The sequence below is a fragment of the Hordeum vulgare genome, chromosome 4H, assembly GCF_904849725.1.
Source record: "Hordeum vulgare subsp. vulgare chromosome 4H, MorexV3_pseudomolecules_assembly, whole genome shotgun sequence".
Lineage (NCBI taxonomy): Eukaryota > Viridiplantae > Streptophyta > Magnoliopsida > Poales > Poaceae > Hordeum > Hordeum vulgare.
The window spans coordinates 117,031,039-117,046,595 of record NC_058521.1 but is presented as its reverse complement, the minus strand read 5'-3'; the positions used below and the strand labels follow the sequence as shown (position 1 = coordinate 117,046,595).

The 15,557-nt window shown below is 43.4% G+C and overlaps 1 pseudogene; it reads left to right on the top strand.

The window, feature by feature from the left end:
• Nucleotides 1–12,691: 12,691 nt before the first annotated feature.
• On the top strand, nucleotides 12,692–14,163 carry LOC123448076 (annotated as a pseudogene).
• Nucleotides 14,164–15,557: the final 1,394 nt, after the last annotated feature.

The following is a 15,557-nucleotide window of genomic DNA, read 5'->3' as shown; positions in this document are numbered from 1 at the left end:
TCAAATATGTCATAGGAACTGGAGGATACGAGTGTTAGTCTGGCAACACCTTCATCTTGACTATAGTCGGAGTTGGAGTGGTAGCTTTTGTCGGATTGGTTGTTGGATTCCGAGTCGGATACCCATTCACCAACATGAGCTTTATGTCTTCTTCTTGAGTGGATCTTGGTGTACTTCTCCTTCTTCTTTGACTACTTGCTTCTGCGGGAGGGTCTTCATTCATAAGGATCTTCTCTACTCCTTCTCTCCCTTCGAGGTGACTCATATCTTGAGCTTCGTCTTCTAGGTGACTCTTCTCTTCTTTTGTGGGGGGAGTGCACTCATTGGAGTTGCTTCCGGGCCTTCCACAATTGTAGCATTTTCGTACATGACTAGATGAATGCTTCTCTTCACATCTTGAGTTCGAGCTTCTCTCTTTGCCTCTATTCTCGTAGAACTTTTTGAATTTCTTGACCATGAGGCTTATCTCTTCATTTATGACAAGGTTGTCATTTGAAGTAGCGGGAGTGTCACATGGACCTTTCTATGCAATGCTTGACTTGTTATGAAGCTCTTCTTTGTCTTTGAGTGACATTTCATAAGCAATAATCCTTCCAATGACTTACATTGGCTTGAGATCTTTGTAGTTTGGCATCATTTGGATCAATGTGCACACAGTATCGTAGTTTCCATCCAAGGCTATAAGGATCTTCTTGATGATGAATTTGTCTGTCATTTATTCGCTTCCTAAGCCCACAATCTCATTTGTGGTGAGAGCAAGCCTAAAGTACATTTCAGCGACTCCTTCACCAGCCTTCATCTTGAACTTGTCAAGTTGACTCTATAGCACATCCAACTTAGATTCCATGATGGATTTGGTACCTTCGTGCATATCAACCAAATTTCCCAAATTTCCTTCACATCAAGACGGCTAGTCTTGTCGAACTCTTCGGGACATAGGCGGTTAAATAGAATGTCACATGCTTGAGCATTGTATTGCAACATCTACAATTCTTTTGCGGTCGCTTCACAATCTGGTTCCCTTCCATCACCAAAGGATTCACCTTGCAATCCAACTCGAACAACTACCCAAACGGCAGGGTTATGACCAAGAATATGCATTCATTTTATGCTTCCAACAAGAAAAGTTTGTACCATCAGAATATGGACCTCTATGGTGGTAGTTTCCCTCAATAGACGGCGTACTCTCCTAGGTTGTGAAACCAATGCAATGGAGACCAAAGCTCTGATACCACTTGTAGGATCCGGAGTATGTCTAGAGGGGGCGTGATTAGACTACTTGACCAAATAAAAACTTAGAATTTTCCCAATTTTAGTTGTGGTCAAGTTTTAGCAATTGTAGCAAGTCAAGCACACCGTACACATGCAAGTCTAAGAGTATAGCAGTGAAAAGTAAAGACATGCATATGTAAGTAGAGGGTAGGGATAGGAAGATCAAACGCAAAGATTGTGTCACACCCTGTTGAAAGGACGTGGATGTCGCCTAGAGGGGGGTGAATAGGTGCTTTAAAATAATTATGGTTTAGGCTAGAAAAAATGCAAAATAAATGTAACGTTTAATTAGTCAAGCACAAAATATGAAACAACTAGGCTCACCTATGCGCACCAACAACTTATGCTAAGCAAGATAAACAACTAAGTGATAGAAAGATATATAACAAGAAACAATATGGCTATCACAAAGTAAAGTGCATAAGTAAGAGGCTCGCGTAAGAGATAATCGAGGCACGTGGATACAACGATGTATCCCGAAGGTCACACCCTTGTGGATGCTAATCTGTGTTTGGAGCCATGTGGAGGCACAATGCTCCCCAAGATGCCACTATGGCCACCGTAATATCCTCACTCCCTCGCACAATGCAAGATGTCGTGATTCCACTAAGGGACCCTTAAGGACAGTTATCAAACCCATACAAACAAGGTTGGGTCAGTCTCCACAACTTATCTGGAGGCTCCCAACAACACCACGAAGTTTCACCATAATGGAATATGGCTTCGAGGTAACCTCAAATGCTCGGGGCAATCTCCACAACCTAATTGGAGACCTCGACGCTTGCGCGGAGCTTTACACCATAATGATTGAACTTTGAGGCACCACCAAGCTTCCAGGATGCCAAAGCACGCAGGAAGAACAAGTATTAGGGTACCAACCACCCAAGAGTAATAAGCTTCTCAAACTTCACTTCCACGTATCACCGCAAAGAACTGAAACCTATGCACCAAATTCAATGGCAAGGGTACATGGAGTGCCCAAGTCCTTATCTCCCAAATCCCTCCACAACAACTAATGCTATGGAAGAAAATGAGAGGAAGAACACGAAGAACTCCAAGATCTAGATCCAAGGGGTTCCCCTCATATAGAGGAGAAAATGATTGGTGGAGATGTGAATCTAGATCTCCTCTCTCTTTTCCCTCAAGAACTAGCAAGATTCATTCGAGGGATTGAGAGTTAGCAAGCTCGAAGAAGGTCAATGATACGTCCATTTTGCATCATGCTTTTATATCGATATTTATTGCATTATGGGCTGTAAATACACATTTTGGTACAATACTTATGCATTTTTCTCTGTTATTTTACAAGGTTTACATGAAGAGAGAGAATGCTGGCAGATGGAATTCTAGACCGAAAAAGGAGCAAATTTGAGAGACCTATTCTGCACAGCTCCAAAAGTCCTGAAAACTTATAGATAATTATTTTGGAATATATAAAAATATTGGGCGAAAGAAATACATGAGGGGACCCACCAGGTGGCCACAAGCCAGGGGCGCGGCCTACCCCATGGGCGCGCCTTGTAGGCTTGTGGGCCCCTGGCAGGCCTCCGGTGCCCATCTTCTGCTATATGAAGGGTTTTGACCTGAAAAAATCATATCATAACTTTCGCTGTGAAGCGTCGCCGTCTCGAGGTGAAACTTCAGCAAAACCAATCTAGAGCTCGGGTGGAGCTATTCTGTCGGGGAAACTTCCCTCTCGGAGGGGGAAATCGAAGCCATCGTCATCACCAACAATCCTCTCATCGAGAGGGGGTCAATATCCATCAACATCTTCATCTACACCATCTCCTCTCCAAACCCTAGTTCATCTCTTGTATCCAATCTTTGTCTCAAAACCTCAGCTTGGTACCTGTGGGTTGCTAGTAGTGTTGATTACTCCTTGTAGTTAATGCTAGTTGGTTTACTTGGTGGAAGATTATATATTCATATCCTTTATGATTGTTAATACTCCTCTGATTATGAACATGAATATGCTTTGTGAGTAATTACGTTTGTTCCCGAGGACATGGGATACATCTTGCTATAAGTTATCATGTGAATTTGGTATTCGTTTGATATTTTGATAAGATGTATGTTGTCTCTCCTCTAGTGGTGTCATGTGAACGTCGACTACATGACACTTCACCATTATTTGGGCTAGGGGAAGGCATTGGAAAGTAATAAGTAGATAATGGGGTTCTAGAGTGACAGAAGCTTAAACCCTAGTTTATGCATTGCTTCGTAAGGGGCTGATTTGGATCCATATGTTTCATGCTATGGTTAGATTTATCTTAATTCTTCTTTCTTAGTTGTGGATGCTTGCGAGAGAGGTTAATCATAAGTGGGATGTTTGTCCAAGAAAGGGAAGCACCCAAGCACCGGTCCATCCACATACCAAATTATCAAAGTAACAAACGTGAATCATACGAGCATGATAAAAACTAGCTTGACAGAAATTCCCATGTGTACTCGGGAGCACTTTGCTTTATATAAGAGTTTGTCCAGGCTTGTCCTTTGCTACAAAAAGGATTGGGCCACCTTTCTGGACCTTTATTACATTTGTTACTTGCTACTCGTTACAAATTACTTTATCACAAAACATTCTGTTACCGACAATTTCACTACTTGCAAAGAATACCTTACTGAGAACCGCTTGTCATTTCCTTCTGCTCCTCATTGGGTTCGACACTCTTACTTATCGAAAGGACTACGATAGATCCCCGATGATGAGTTGATGGATATACTTCTCGCCCCTCGTTGGTTACCCCAAGTGGAAGGTGGAGATGTAGTCAGCAGCAGATTTCCCTTACACGGGGACTGTAAGGTTTATCGAACCAGGAGGACTCCGAGCATCAACAAGTAGGTTGCTATCCCACAGACAACAGCGCCAGAAGTTGACACGTTGACAGAGGCTGGGCTTGCGTTGGTTCTTCCCTTGAAGAGGAAAGGGTGATGCAGCACAGGAGCAGTAAGTATTTCCCTCAGTTTGAGAACCAAGGTATCGATCCAGAAGGAGGGTCTCGTCAAGTCCAGAGTACATGCGCAAACACAAACAAGCTTGCACCGAACGCTTCAAAGGGGTTGTCAATCCCTTCAAGATTGTTTGCAAAGTGAGATCTGAAGGCGGAAAGTGCAATGAAGTAAAAAGTGTAAGGCTGAAAATATGGTGTGGAGTAGACCCTCGGGGCCATAGTGTTCACTAGATGCTTCTCTCAAAATAGCAAGTATCACGGTGGGTGAAAAAATTACTGCCAAGCAATCGATAGAACCGCGCAAAGTCATGACGATATCTAAGGCAATGATCATGCATATAGGCATCACGTTCGAGACAAGTAGACCGATACTTTCTGCATCTACTCCTATTACTTCACACATCAACCGCTATCCAGCATGCATCTACTGTATTGAGTTCATGATGAACAGAGTAACGCTTTAAGCAAGATGACATGATGTAGAGGGATAATCTCACACCAATGATGAAAACCCCATCTTTTTACCGTTGATGGCAACAACATGATGCGTGCCTCGCTACCCCTTCTGTCACTGGGTGAGGTCACCGCACGGTATGAACCCAAAACCAAGCACTTCTCCCATTGCAAGAATCATAGATCTAGTTGGCCAGACAAAACCCACAACTCGAAGAGAATTACAAGGATATGAAATCATGCATAAGAGAGATCAGAAGAAACTCAAATAAGATTCATAGATAATCTGATCATAAATCCACAATTCATCGGATCTCGACAAACACACCGCAAAAGAAGATTGCATCGGATAGATCTCCATGAAGATCATGGAGAACTTTGTATTCAAGATCCAAGAGAGAGAAGAAGCCATCTAGTTACTAGCTATGGACCCGTAGGTCTATGGTGAACTACTCACGCATCATCGGAGAGGTCATGGTGTTGATGAAGAAGCCCTCCGTATCCAAATCCCCCCTCCGGCATGGCACCAGGACGTGCCCCAGATGGGATCTTGCAGAGACAGAAGCTTGCGGCGGCGGAAAAGCGACTGCGATGATCTCTTCATTTTTTTCTGGAATTTATGGGATTATATAGGCGAAAGATCTAGGTCAGGGGACCTCCAGGGGGCCCACAAGCCTGGATGGCACGCCCCCCCAGGCCGCGGGGTGGGGGCTTGTGGGGTCCATGGGGCTCTTCTGGCTTGGCTCCCAAGTTCTCCGATCTTCTTCCGTTCCAAAAAAAAAATCTTTTCAGGGATTTTCTTCCGTTTGGACTCCGTTTCAAAATGTCCTCTCAAAGGGGTCAAAAACATGGAAAAAACAGGAACTGGCACTTGGCACTGAGTTAATAAGTTAGTCCCAGAAAATAAATAAAAAGCATGCAAAACATGCAAAGTTTGGCAAGATAGTAGCATGAAACCATCAAAAATTATAGATACGTTGGAGACGTATCATAGGTGTCCGCTGCTCTGGCCCTAGTAGAAGAAGTGGACCTGCACACACAACAAATAACTTTGCTCCCAACGAGTTCAGAGAGGTTGTCAAGCTCTCCGGCCTTGTAGTTTGCAAAGGATCAAAACACAAGCGGGAATAGTGATAGTGATTGCAACGGAAAAGTAAATAAAAGCAGTAAATGGTGGAGGTGTAAACAATGGTGGTAATATGGACGAGAGTCCCATGATGTTCACTAGTGATGTCTCTCTCCCAAAAGACGATAAAAAACTATGCTGGGTAAACAAGTTACAGCTGGGAAATTGACAGAATTATAAACGCACCATAATGATAATCATGCTACAAGAAAGTTAGAGGCTCCAAAGTAATGGGAAGTATTAAGTTGAGATATCTATCCAGAACATCTCGCTGGTATTAAGTTGACAGCCCCACCCAAAGTGTAAACTCAAAGCAACGGACAACTGCATTAACGAACTTTGCGTAAGGTAAACAATCCTTGCAACCGTGGTCACAAGCATCGTTGTTTTCTCCCTGGTGGCAACATCACATCCCATAATCTCATGTTTCTGTCACTCAAGCTAGACATCAGGGGGCATGAACCCACAATCATGAATAATGCTCCCTCTTGGAGTTACAATCTACTACTCGGCCAAAGCAATAAAAAGCAATGGAGAACCTGCATGAATTACTCAAGAACATAATATAAAAGGAGAAGCAAATATATAACCCATCACAATCTGAACATAATCTCATATTCCATTGGATCCCACCAAACCAAGCATAGCAACAACAGGTAAATTACATAGATGCCTTGATCATGTAGGGCAGCTCACAAGGGCTAAGCATTGAAGCACAAGATTGGAGAGAAGACATCACATAGCTACTAGTCATGGACTCATGGTCCAAGGAGGACTACTCACAGCACATCCAGGAAGCGTCCATGGTGGTGGAGAAGCTCCCGGAGGTCAATCCTCCCTATGACAGGGTGCCGAGAAGAGGTCTTCTAGCGCTCCCGATCTCGGAAGCGCTGCAGCGGCGGAATGATGGAGAAATTCGCGATTTTGGATCTCGTGATAGGGTTTTCTATCGGAGAGGTAAATATAGGCCGAAGAAGGGCACCAGAGGATGTGGCCCCCACCCAGGCGACCTGGTGGCGCGGCCAGGAGGTGGGCCCCATAGGGAGGCCGCCTGGGCGAGCCCTGGCTCCCCTCTGGCCCCACTTGATGCCTCGTGAAGCTTTCGTCACGCTGATATATATATATTTTTCTCGGGATCTTTGGGGCTTTGGAAATTGGGGTAAAAATCCCTGCAAAAAAGACATCAGCAGATAGAAACTGGCATTGGGTTCACTAAGTTAGTAGGCTAGTCCAAATATGTGTAAAAAGGTATAAAAGTGTAGCAAAACATGTAACAATTTTACCCAAAAGAGCATGGAACAAACAGAAATTATAGATACGTTTGGGACGTATCAATCCCCTATACTTGTGGGTCATTAGTCAACAATGGTGCGCAAACACGAGCTCAATGAATAGAAAACCATTGGGGAAGAAGACCCCCTTTTATAGGGTGGAGGAATCTGCCCGTTATCCACCACATCTGCCCGAGCTAGAGAGGTACTACTGCTCCCGGGAGCGGTACTACCAATGATAAGAGGTAGTACCGCTCCAGAGTGAGCGGTACTACTGCTCATGCAGAGGGAGGCCGAACAGAGAGGGGGCAAGGCCGACAGTACTGCCAGGAGCGGTAGTAACAAGCAGTAGTACCGCATTACGGGCGGTACTACCGCCCGACACTACCGCAAAGTCCGACCAAAAAAGGTCTCGAACTTATGGGCTGCGGTACTGGCCAGCGGTACCAGCTGGACCACTACCGCCCAGGAGCAGTACTACCGCCGGCCCGGGTGGTAGTACCGATGATAAGAGGTAGTACCGCTCCAAGGAACAATACTACCGCTTGGAACACAGAACCTGCCCAGAACTGCCATAACTTTCGCATACGAGCTCCGAATTGAGCAAACTCAAGCTTGTTGGATTCACGACGACAAGAGCTATCTTAAGAACATGCAGTTATGAAAATGCCAATGATATAGAGATGTGAAACCTCTATGAATGAAGAACCGTCAACAACTCCAACATCAAAAACATGATAGAAGATGCACATGAACTCTGTTTTCGATGAACTCAAGCTTGTCATAAAAATGACCATAAGCTCAAATACTCACAAAGAGAACCACCAAACAAGAACCAAGAAAGATGATGCAAGGATTAAAATGGTTTGAGCTGATACTCACTTGAGACCCCCCCCCCCCCGGTTGACTGTATGGCAATCTATCCTAAAGTAGAAAAGCCCTACCAAGGGCATACCTATACCTTGGACATGGTCCACTTGAGCTAGATGATGACGATCTTGACTTCCTCAAGATGGACCACCTTTCTTGATTGCGCTGGCTTGATTAAAACTTGTAAATTGCTCCCCCATACTCCACTATGGGTGAGCCACTCTTCATCACATCTTCACAAGTCCACTCCCGCCACAATGGATGACAAGCTTCAAGCACGATATCTTCGTGATGCTCCACTTGAACTTGCACACCGCAATCTTGATGACGATCACCACTTGATGTCATCCTCCATGGGTTGTATGAGATCTTCCTCTTCATGCAAGACCATGGAAATACACCTAACCCCACATAGAACTCTCACGAAGACCATGGGTTAGTACACAAAAGCGTAATGGACAATGTTTACCATACCATGGGATCACTTGTTCCCTCTCGATACATCGTGTACGCTTTATGTGTTGATCAACTTGATTTACTCTTTGTCTTAGTATTGATCAACCTTGTGTATTTATGACCATTCTTTGGATAATACCTTGAGTATCACCTTCGTCATCATATAAACTCCTTGAAACCAACAAATGGCCTTCAAGAAGTACCATGGACAAATCCTACAAATATAACTTAAGGAAACCATTAGTCCATAGAGATTTTCATCAATTACCAAAACCACATATGGAGAAATATGCTCTAACACTTGTGTTTTTCCTCTCCTGACTAAGTTAGCATAGCTCAAAATTAGGACAAATTAAAACTTGTGTATGCATGAGATGCTTGATTGATTGCCATTTGCTTGCGTGCTTGTTTGTGTTTTAAATCACAAAAAATCTCCTTCTCTCAAGACTCATCACCTTGCTCCAAAACAATTTGCCCAATGAAAATACCATGTGTATAGGATCTAAAACTATTTATATAAAATATTTGGCCAAAAAGATTTTATTTAATTTAAGCTTTCAAAAAACCCTGAATTGAGGTTAGTACTACAAGTGCTCAAAAGTGCGAAGATGTTTTGCCCCAAATATCATCAAAAAGACTTTCCAAAACCACAAAATTTTTATTTAAAATTATATTTCCTATTTTATTTAAATACCTTTTTCTGATGCCAGAAATGATCTTTTATAAAGTAAAATTATTTTTATGGTTCCAAAATATTTGAAAAAATTAGGGAAACTGAGTGGACATAAATTTTCCATACATAAGAGTTTCATCACATGGCTATGTTCCAAATACTGGACAAAATCCTCCAAAACCTTTTCTGTGTATTTCAAGTATTTGAAATACTTCTATAAGAAATATTCTCAAATAATTCGAGGAAACTTCTAGAAAGTCACGCATGATATATGTGAAGATCTTGCCAAGTTTCAACTCAATCCAAATTGATTTTGTCCAACAAAATATACCAAAACTCTCTCTCTCCAGAACTATACTTCAACAACTTTACATTGCAAAGTGTCTCCAATTATTTTCAAACTTTGTGGACATGTTCTAATACTCTAATTGGTGCATCAAGGAGAACATATCAACCTGTCCAAATCCCCCCAAACACATTTCTTGTGATTTCCAAAATTGGAAACAATTGCATTGTCAAGTTTATCCAACCAGTCCCAAACTTTTCGGGCATGCTCTAAACCCAAAATAATGCCAACACACCAAGTAGTGCATTAAGGAGAAGAGATTTGCATGACTAGATCAAAGGAAATCCATTTCTTCCCATTTCTAGGGTTTATCAAGTTTACAGTGTCAAATTTTAACATATAATCTCAAAATTGGTGATCAGGGCCAATTGGCCTTAGAATTTACTCTTGGTGAATATCAAGGCCATAGGATTCCTCTACCTAGCCCAAACACAACACAAACACCTTATGCCACAAGCTAGTGGACAAGAAAAGTTGACCCAAAAGGATTCTCCTTGCCTCTAATTTTTTTACCATAGCATGTGCTAGCCCACTTCTACCTGAAATAACTCTATCTTGGCAAGGGAACAATCGTTGATGGCTAAAACCCTCCCATATGGCTGTTCGGACAACTCTGGCATGCACTTCTTCCATCTTTCCTTCCATTATGTATAGATGATTTATCTCCGTGAGCTGGAATTTGGTGTGCACCTAGTCCTTCCATACCTAAGCCACCCAGACAACTTTTTACCGCCTTTGCTCTTAAGTAAAAAACCATGAGATAGCTCCCAAGTTTGCTACTGCAAACTTACCTGCGGTCAAAACCTACTCCACCCAGCTCCATATGGACCCAAATTGCACCAGTGCCCTCTGGCAAGCATCCCTTGAATGCTAGACAACCTTGGCTAACCAAAATGTCTCCCTAGATACGCATTGGTGTGATGACCACAACACTAACATGTAGAAATGGCTCTCTGTCGCTTTTCTTATCGTGTAGCTCATGGCTGGTAGCGCCAACATTCCAACGCGCGCCAAGGAACCTCTCTCGACCTCCCACGGCATTCCTCGACGCTAGCAATGATCCAAATCGTCTCTGGCACACGTGCTCTCCATGCCGACAGCATCCGGGCACACTCAATGCACCCTCTAGTCGCCCCTCCCTATTAGCTCGCCCACGAGCCCTCTAGACGCCCCTACTCCACCACTCTCTCCTTCATGAACCCCTCATACCACCCATAGCTCTTCTCATGCCTTGTAATTCGCCCTCATGGCCGAAGCCATCCCCCGGACGCCGCTCAAATTCGAGCCTCTCGGATGGTCCATCCCACTCTAGACCACACCAGGGCACCCCAAGCGTTGCATCGATCCCTTCTCCAACCCCCTAGATTTCCTGTCCCCAACTATGTCGTTCTGTACGAACTCACAGTCACCGCTTTCCGTCGCCAGTGTGGACAACACTCCAATGGGCCTCGATGTTCGTGAGGTGTGGGGATGAAAGCGCCTCTTCCTCCCGACAACATGGGTCGCCGGGCGGTCGCCGGGGGTGGCCGGAGCCGCTAGAGTAAGCATCGGCCCTGCTCTGTCGCACCTCCGTGGTCTCTCCAGCCGGCACCCGCATAAGGAGGAAGAAGAACCTGCGAGTGGGGCCGGCAACCCCACTAGTTAGCCTTTGATAGGGTGTTCGATCAGGCCCGCGCCGGATATGTGAAGACGGCTCCAGCCTATCCCGCCTCCCTAAGGTGAAAACGCCATTGGCCTAATACGCCTTCGGCATTGCCCAAGACGCCCGACTGTAACAGCCCCAGTGCACCCTCTTTCCATTTATGCAACCTCCCCATGTATGGAACCTTCCAACTTTGGCATGCCATGTGCTTGTAATAAAATAAGTTTTGCTTCTATCCCTTGTTTCATCATGGCATCATGGCATCATCATAATCATCTTGTGTTGCATCATATTTAGTGAAGTGTTGTGGTTGTTGTGCCATGTGTTTGCTAATGTGGGTGACTCCACCTAAAACCTTTTCTTATTTAAACCCCTGTTGGTTCAATAGGAAAAACCTTCTTATTCTTTTTAAGAAAGATATGATAAAAGTTGCTCTTTTAGTCTTTTAAAAATGTTGCCCCGCTTCTAAATATTTTGTTTACAATTTTTGTGTGTTTTATTCTGGTTTGAAATAAATTTTGCATTCCGTTTGTTTGCAAAACAGAGTGCTTATAAAATAAATGGGTTTTACTTTTTATGGCTTCCTAAATGCTAAAACTCATGTTATTTATTTGTGTGTAATTTTGTGAGTTCAAAAGTATTTTTCTTCTCCAACCTCTCTTTTCAGATCAGGGGTTACTAATTTTCCTTGTAGTTGATTTTAAAACAAAGGAAAACCCGTTTTATCTCTACTAATAAAAGCACGAGAGGGCAGATCCAACTCATCATCTCAGCCGTCTAATTACTTAATCAACGGTCTAAACATGTTGTTAACGAAAGTAGACAATTTTCGTTACCGAAACCAAGCACGCTAATTCCATCGCTCGCTAATCCCACCCCACGTCCATGTTCTGGAACCGCTCCTGAACTCCCCCCCCCCCCCCCCCCCCCCCCGCTCGTGAATTCGCCCCGCCACCCGCTCGCCTCGCGCACCCGTCGCCGCCGCTCGCTCGGCAAGCCCCGCTAGCCTCACGCACTCGCCGCCGCCGCTCGCTCGGCCCCGCCCTGCTAGCCTCACGCACCCGCCGCCTCCGCCGTTTCAAATCCCACACCGCTCCTCTGCCTCGCCGCCACCAACCCAAACCTCCGCCCTGGCTCCCGCTTCCGCCGCCAGCGCCATCGCCGTGTGTCCCAGCAAGCGGACGGAGGATCCTTCCACGGCGACTTCCGGCTTCGGGTGAGGACCCATCTCCAATCTCTCCCCTTGTTTCACTCAGATCTGCAACTCCACTCATGTTTCTCATCCCGATCGATACAGAAGGATATCCCCATCCGCCTTCATGGTGCTGCTGCTGTTGGTGTGGCCGTGGCTGCGTTTGCTAGTGTTGGAGGGGCCACTGCCGCCGCCGCCTACCTGCCGGAAACAAGGCATGTGCGCCGCCGCCGGACCCGCCTCACCGGCCCAGTACTAGGCGTCGGACCCATCCTCTCCCCTGCTGATGCCTCCCGCCGCCTCCCCCCTACCTCCTCTGGATATCGACGCCGCCGGCCATCCCTCGGCCTCTTCTGGACACAAACGCCGGGCGTCCATCCCTCTCCTTCAAGCGAACCAGCCGTCGGTGCTCTCCTTTCCTACAACCCACGGTGAGCATCCCTCTGTTCCTCTTTTTTTTGTACGCTAATTTGCTAGATGGATGGATGGATTGATGCCTTCTCTATGCTGTTAGATGGATGTATAGATGGATTTCTATATGCTGTTAGATGGATGAATCATGATGTTAGATGCTGCTACTAGATGCCTACAACGTATATGCTATTAGATGGATGGATATATGTCTTTCTGTATGATGTTAGATGGACGAATGATGATGTTAACATATACTACATGCTATTAGATGCTGCTATTGTAGAAGTTTTCATGAATGATGCTGTTAGATGAACACATCTTATTCCTCTCTTTCTCCTGTCTTTTGCTACTGTATGAATGATGTTGTTGGATGGATGAATGTTGTTTCTCAATGTTAATGTGGGAATGGTGAGTGGTAATGGTAGATACTGTTCAAAACAATAAAGTGTTAACAATTCATCAAGCAGTTTCTGTCTAAGGGTAGTACAAACATTTCAGCACACGACTCAATCCACAATCTCAAACTGCAATCTCAGAAAAGAACTGGATGGCAGATTCTTTGAGAATTTTCCAGAATCTTGATTCTGCAGAATCCTGCATGAAAAGAACTGACCCCTGGTTTGTAGTGTTACAGTCTGTCATATGTAGAAGAATCTACTTTGGGATCTTGCTAACTTGAGCAACTTTCATGCAGTCTCAAATGCATCCTCATCTAACCCTACATAGGCATCCTATGTGTGCTGAGGTATCTTTGTACTAACCTCTCTCTCTATCTGAAGGTTTGTCATTTCAAGGGTATATTTTCACAGACGTTACCAGATTATAAAATTTAATTTCCTTGTTGCCCAGATTATCGAAGAATTCCAGAAGTGCCATGTGGATCACCCGATAAAAGTTTTTCTTTGGTGAATGCACATATCTTAAGATTAAGCTTGATAGGTGCTTCCGGCAGGAGGTAAGCAACCTTTTGCCCTAAGTTAGAGTCATTGCTAAAATTTATTTATTTTGTTTTCTATCATAATTTGTAGGAGTTCTTTGTCTCCCTAAATGTGCTATTCTCCTTGTGAAACTCAGAAAGCTGTGAAGAGAAAGGCAAACTTTGAAGAGAGCAAGAAATTTAAAGAAAGGTTGCAGGCTTATAAAAAGGAAATGGCTGAGAAAGAAAATGAATCATAGATTCGAATGGAGGACATGGATCTTCACTGAATTCTTTTTTGCTGAAATCCCGTGGTTCAACTTTGTGAAACGAAGTTCCGGACTTTTCTTTACTTCATGCTTACATCACATATCTACTGTTATAAGATTACAGCTGAGGTCATATAATCTATTTAGAAGTTCATATTTCCTTCTGTGGCTGATGCTATTCATGGTTAGTCTATTTTCATCATATATAGACAATAATCTTGCTCTAAGCTAGTGTTGTACTGTAAAAACTTATGTATGAAATCTTCACAACTATGAAACGGTCGACAAGTAAATACAGTCTAGTTTCTGGTACTTTGCTTCTAGAATTAACTTATTATATGTATATGCACCATCTTGTAAGGTAGGAAAGTACTGGTCATTAAATTACATTGCTATGACCTAAGAATGGCCAGTTGGAAACTTTCCTCGTCAGAGTTTGTATGAAATGATCTGACTGATTCACACTCGGGTCAACAGAATGAACATTGTTGACCCTGAAGCACTGATTGATATGGATGGTTTCATTTCATCAAAGTTTCGAAATATGATGTGAAATAGTAGCCGCTTCCTCCATTCATGCCAGTATTTCATATACTTACCAAAGTTTAAGGGGGCTAATCTGAAGAAGACATGCCATTTTGTGCGAGAACTACTTACACATATTAGACAATAGATGTATCTGGTCTTTCTAAGGTTGCATTGCAACACTTCAGTTTGTTCCCTTGGTTCTTTTACCATAAAATTTGTAAGGTCCCTTATGTTTGATTTAGTGTATAAACTATTTGAGACATGCCCTGCATGCATGATTATTCAGTATATTTATGTTCATCTGATGTTATGTTCTTGAATCATTGACATCATTTACGAGTTGATGTTAAAAACACACTTTGTTGTGTATCAATTCTTTTTTTTGTCATGCCTTGTTCCATTTTTCAGAATTTATAGAATACAAATTTATACTTTATATTCAGACGGATTTTATGTGTGTTGGTGGAGACGTGCGTTGCACGTGCTCAATTACTATCCTACATAATTATCCACTGCACGCAGTTAAAAAAGTTCAAGAAACAGGAAAAACCGGAAGCTTGCCCCTTTAGCATTGTTACTTATTTATGGTTGTTCTGAATCAGGTGGATAGTTGATATACTATTCTTAATTGGAGCTATAGCTTTTTTGATAATGTGTTCAGTTGGGGCTTCCAGTACGCGTAGCAGGTGTCATTGTATCATAACAGAACTTGAGACATTTTTATAGCAGCAGAAAGTCACTTACAGCAGCAATGGAAGGACTCGAATCTTTTCCAGGATGGGGTGTGTAACATCAGCAGCAATGGAAAGACTCAAAGATCTTCATTTACATTCGCAACTGCTGGCCACATATATAGGCTGATATAGTAGTACCAGTATGTTTGGATTTGAATTTCTAGGTTACCTTTCGAAGAACTCTTTAATTTTCGATGTATGCATCACTCTGACTTTGGCCAAGCATATGCATGAACAATGTGTATCTCTGAAAGCATATATATGCTTTTATGTTGCTCATATACCAACAGTACCTTCTTCGAAAAAACAAACCATCCTTGTTCATGCTTATGTCTGAAGGTACTGCGCTAAGACGTATGTGAACAATCTAAACCTCATAATATGGAACTCTGCTTTCATGTTGAACATATGCAAAACACAATCTTCTTTAGAAAAACAGGGCAC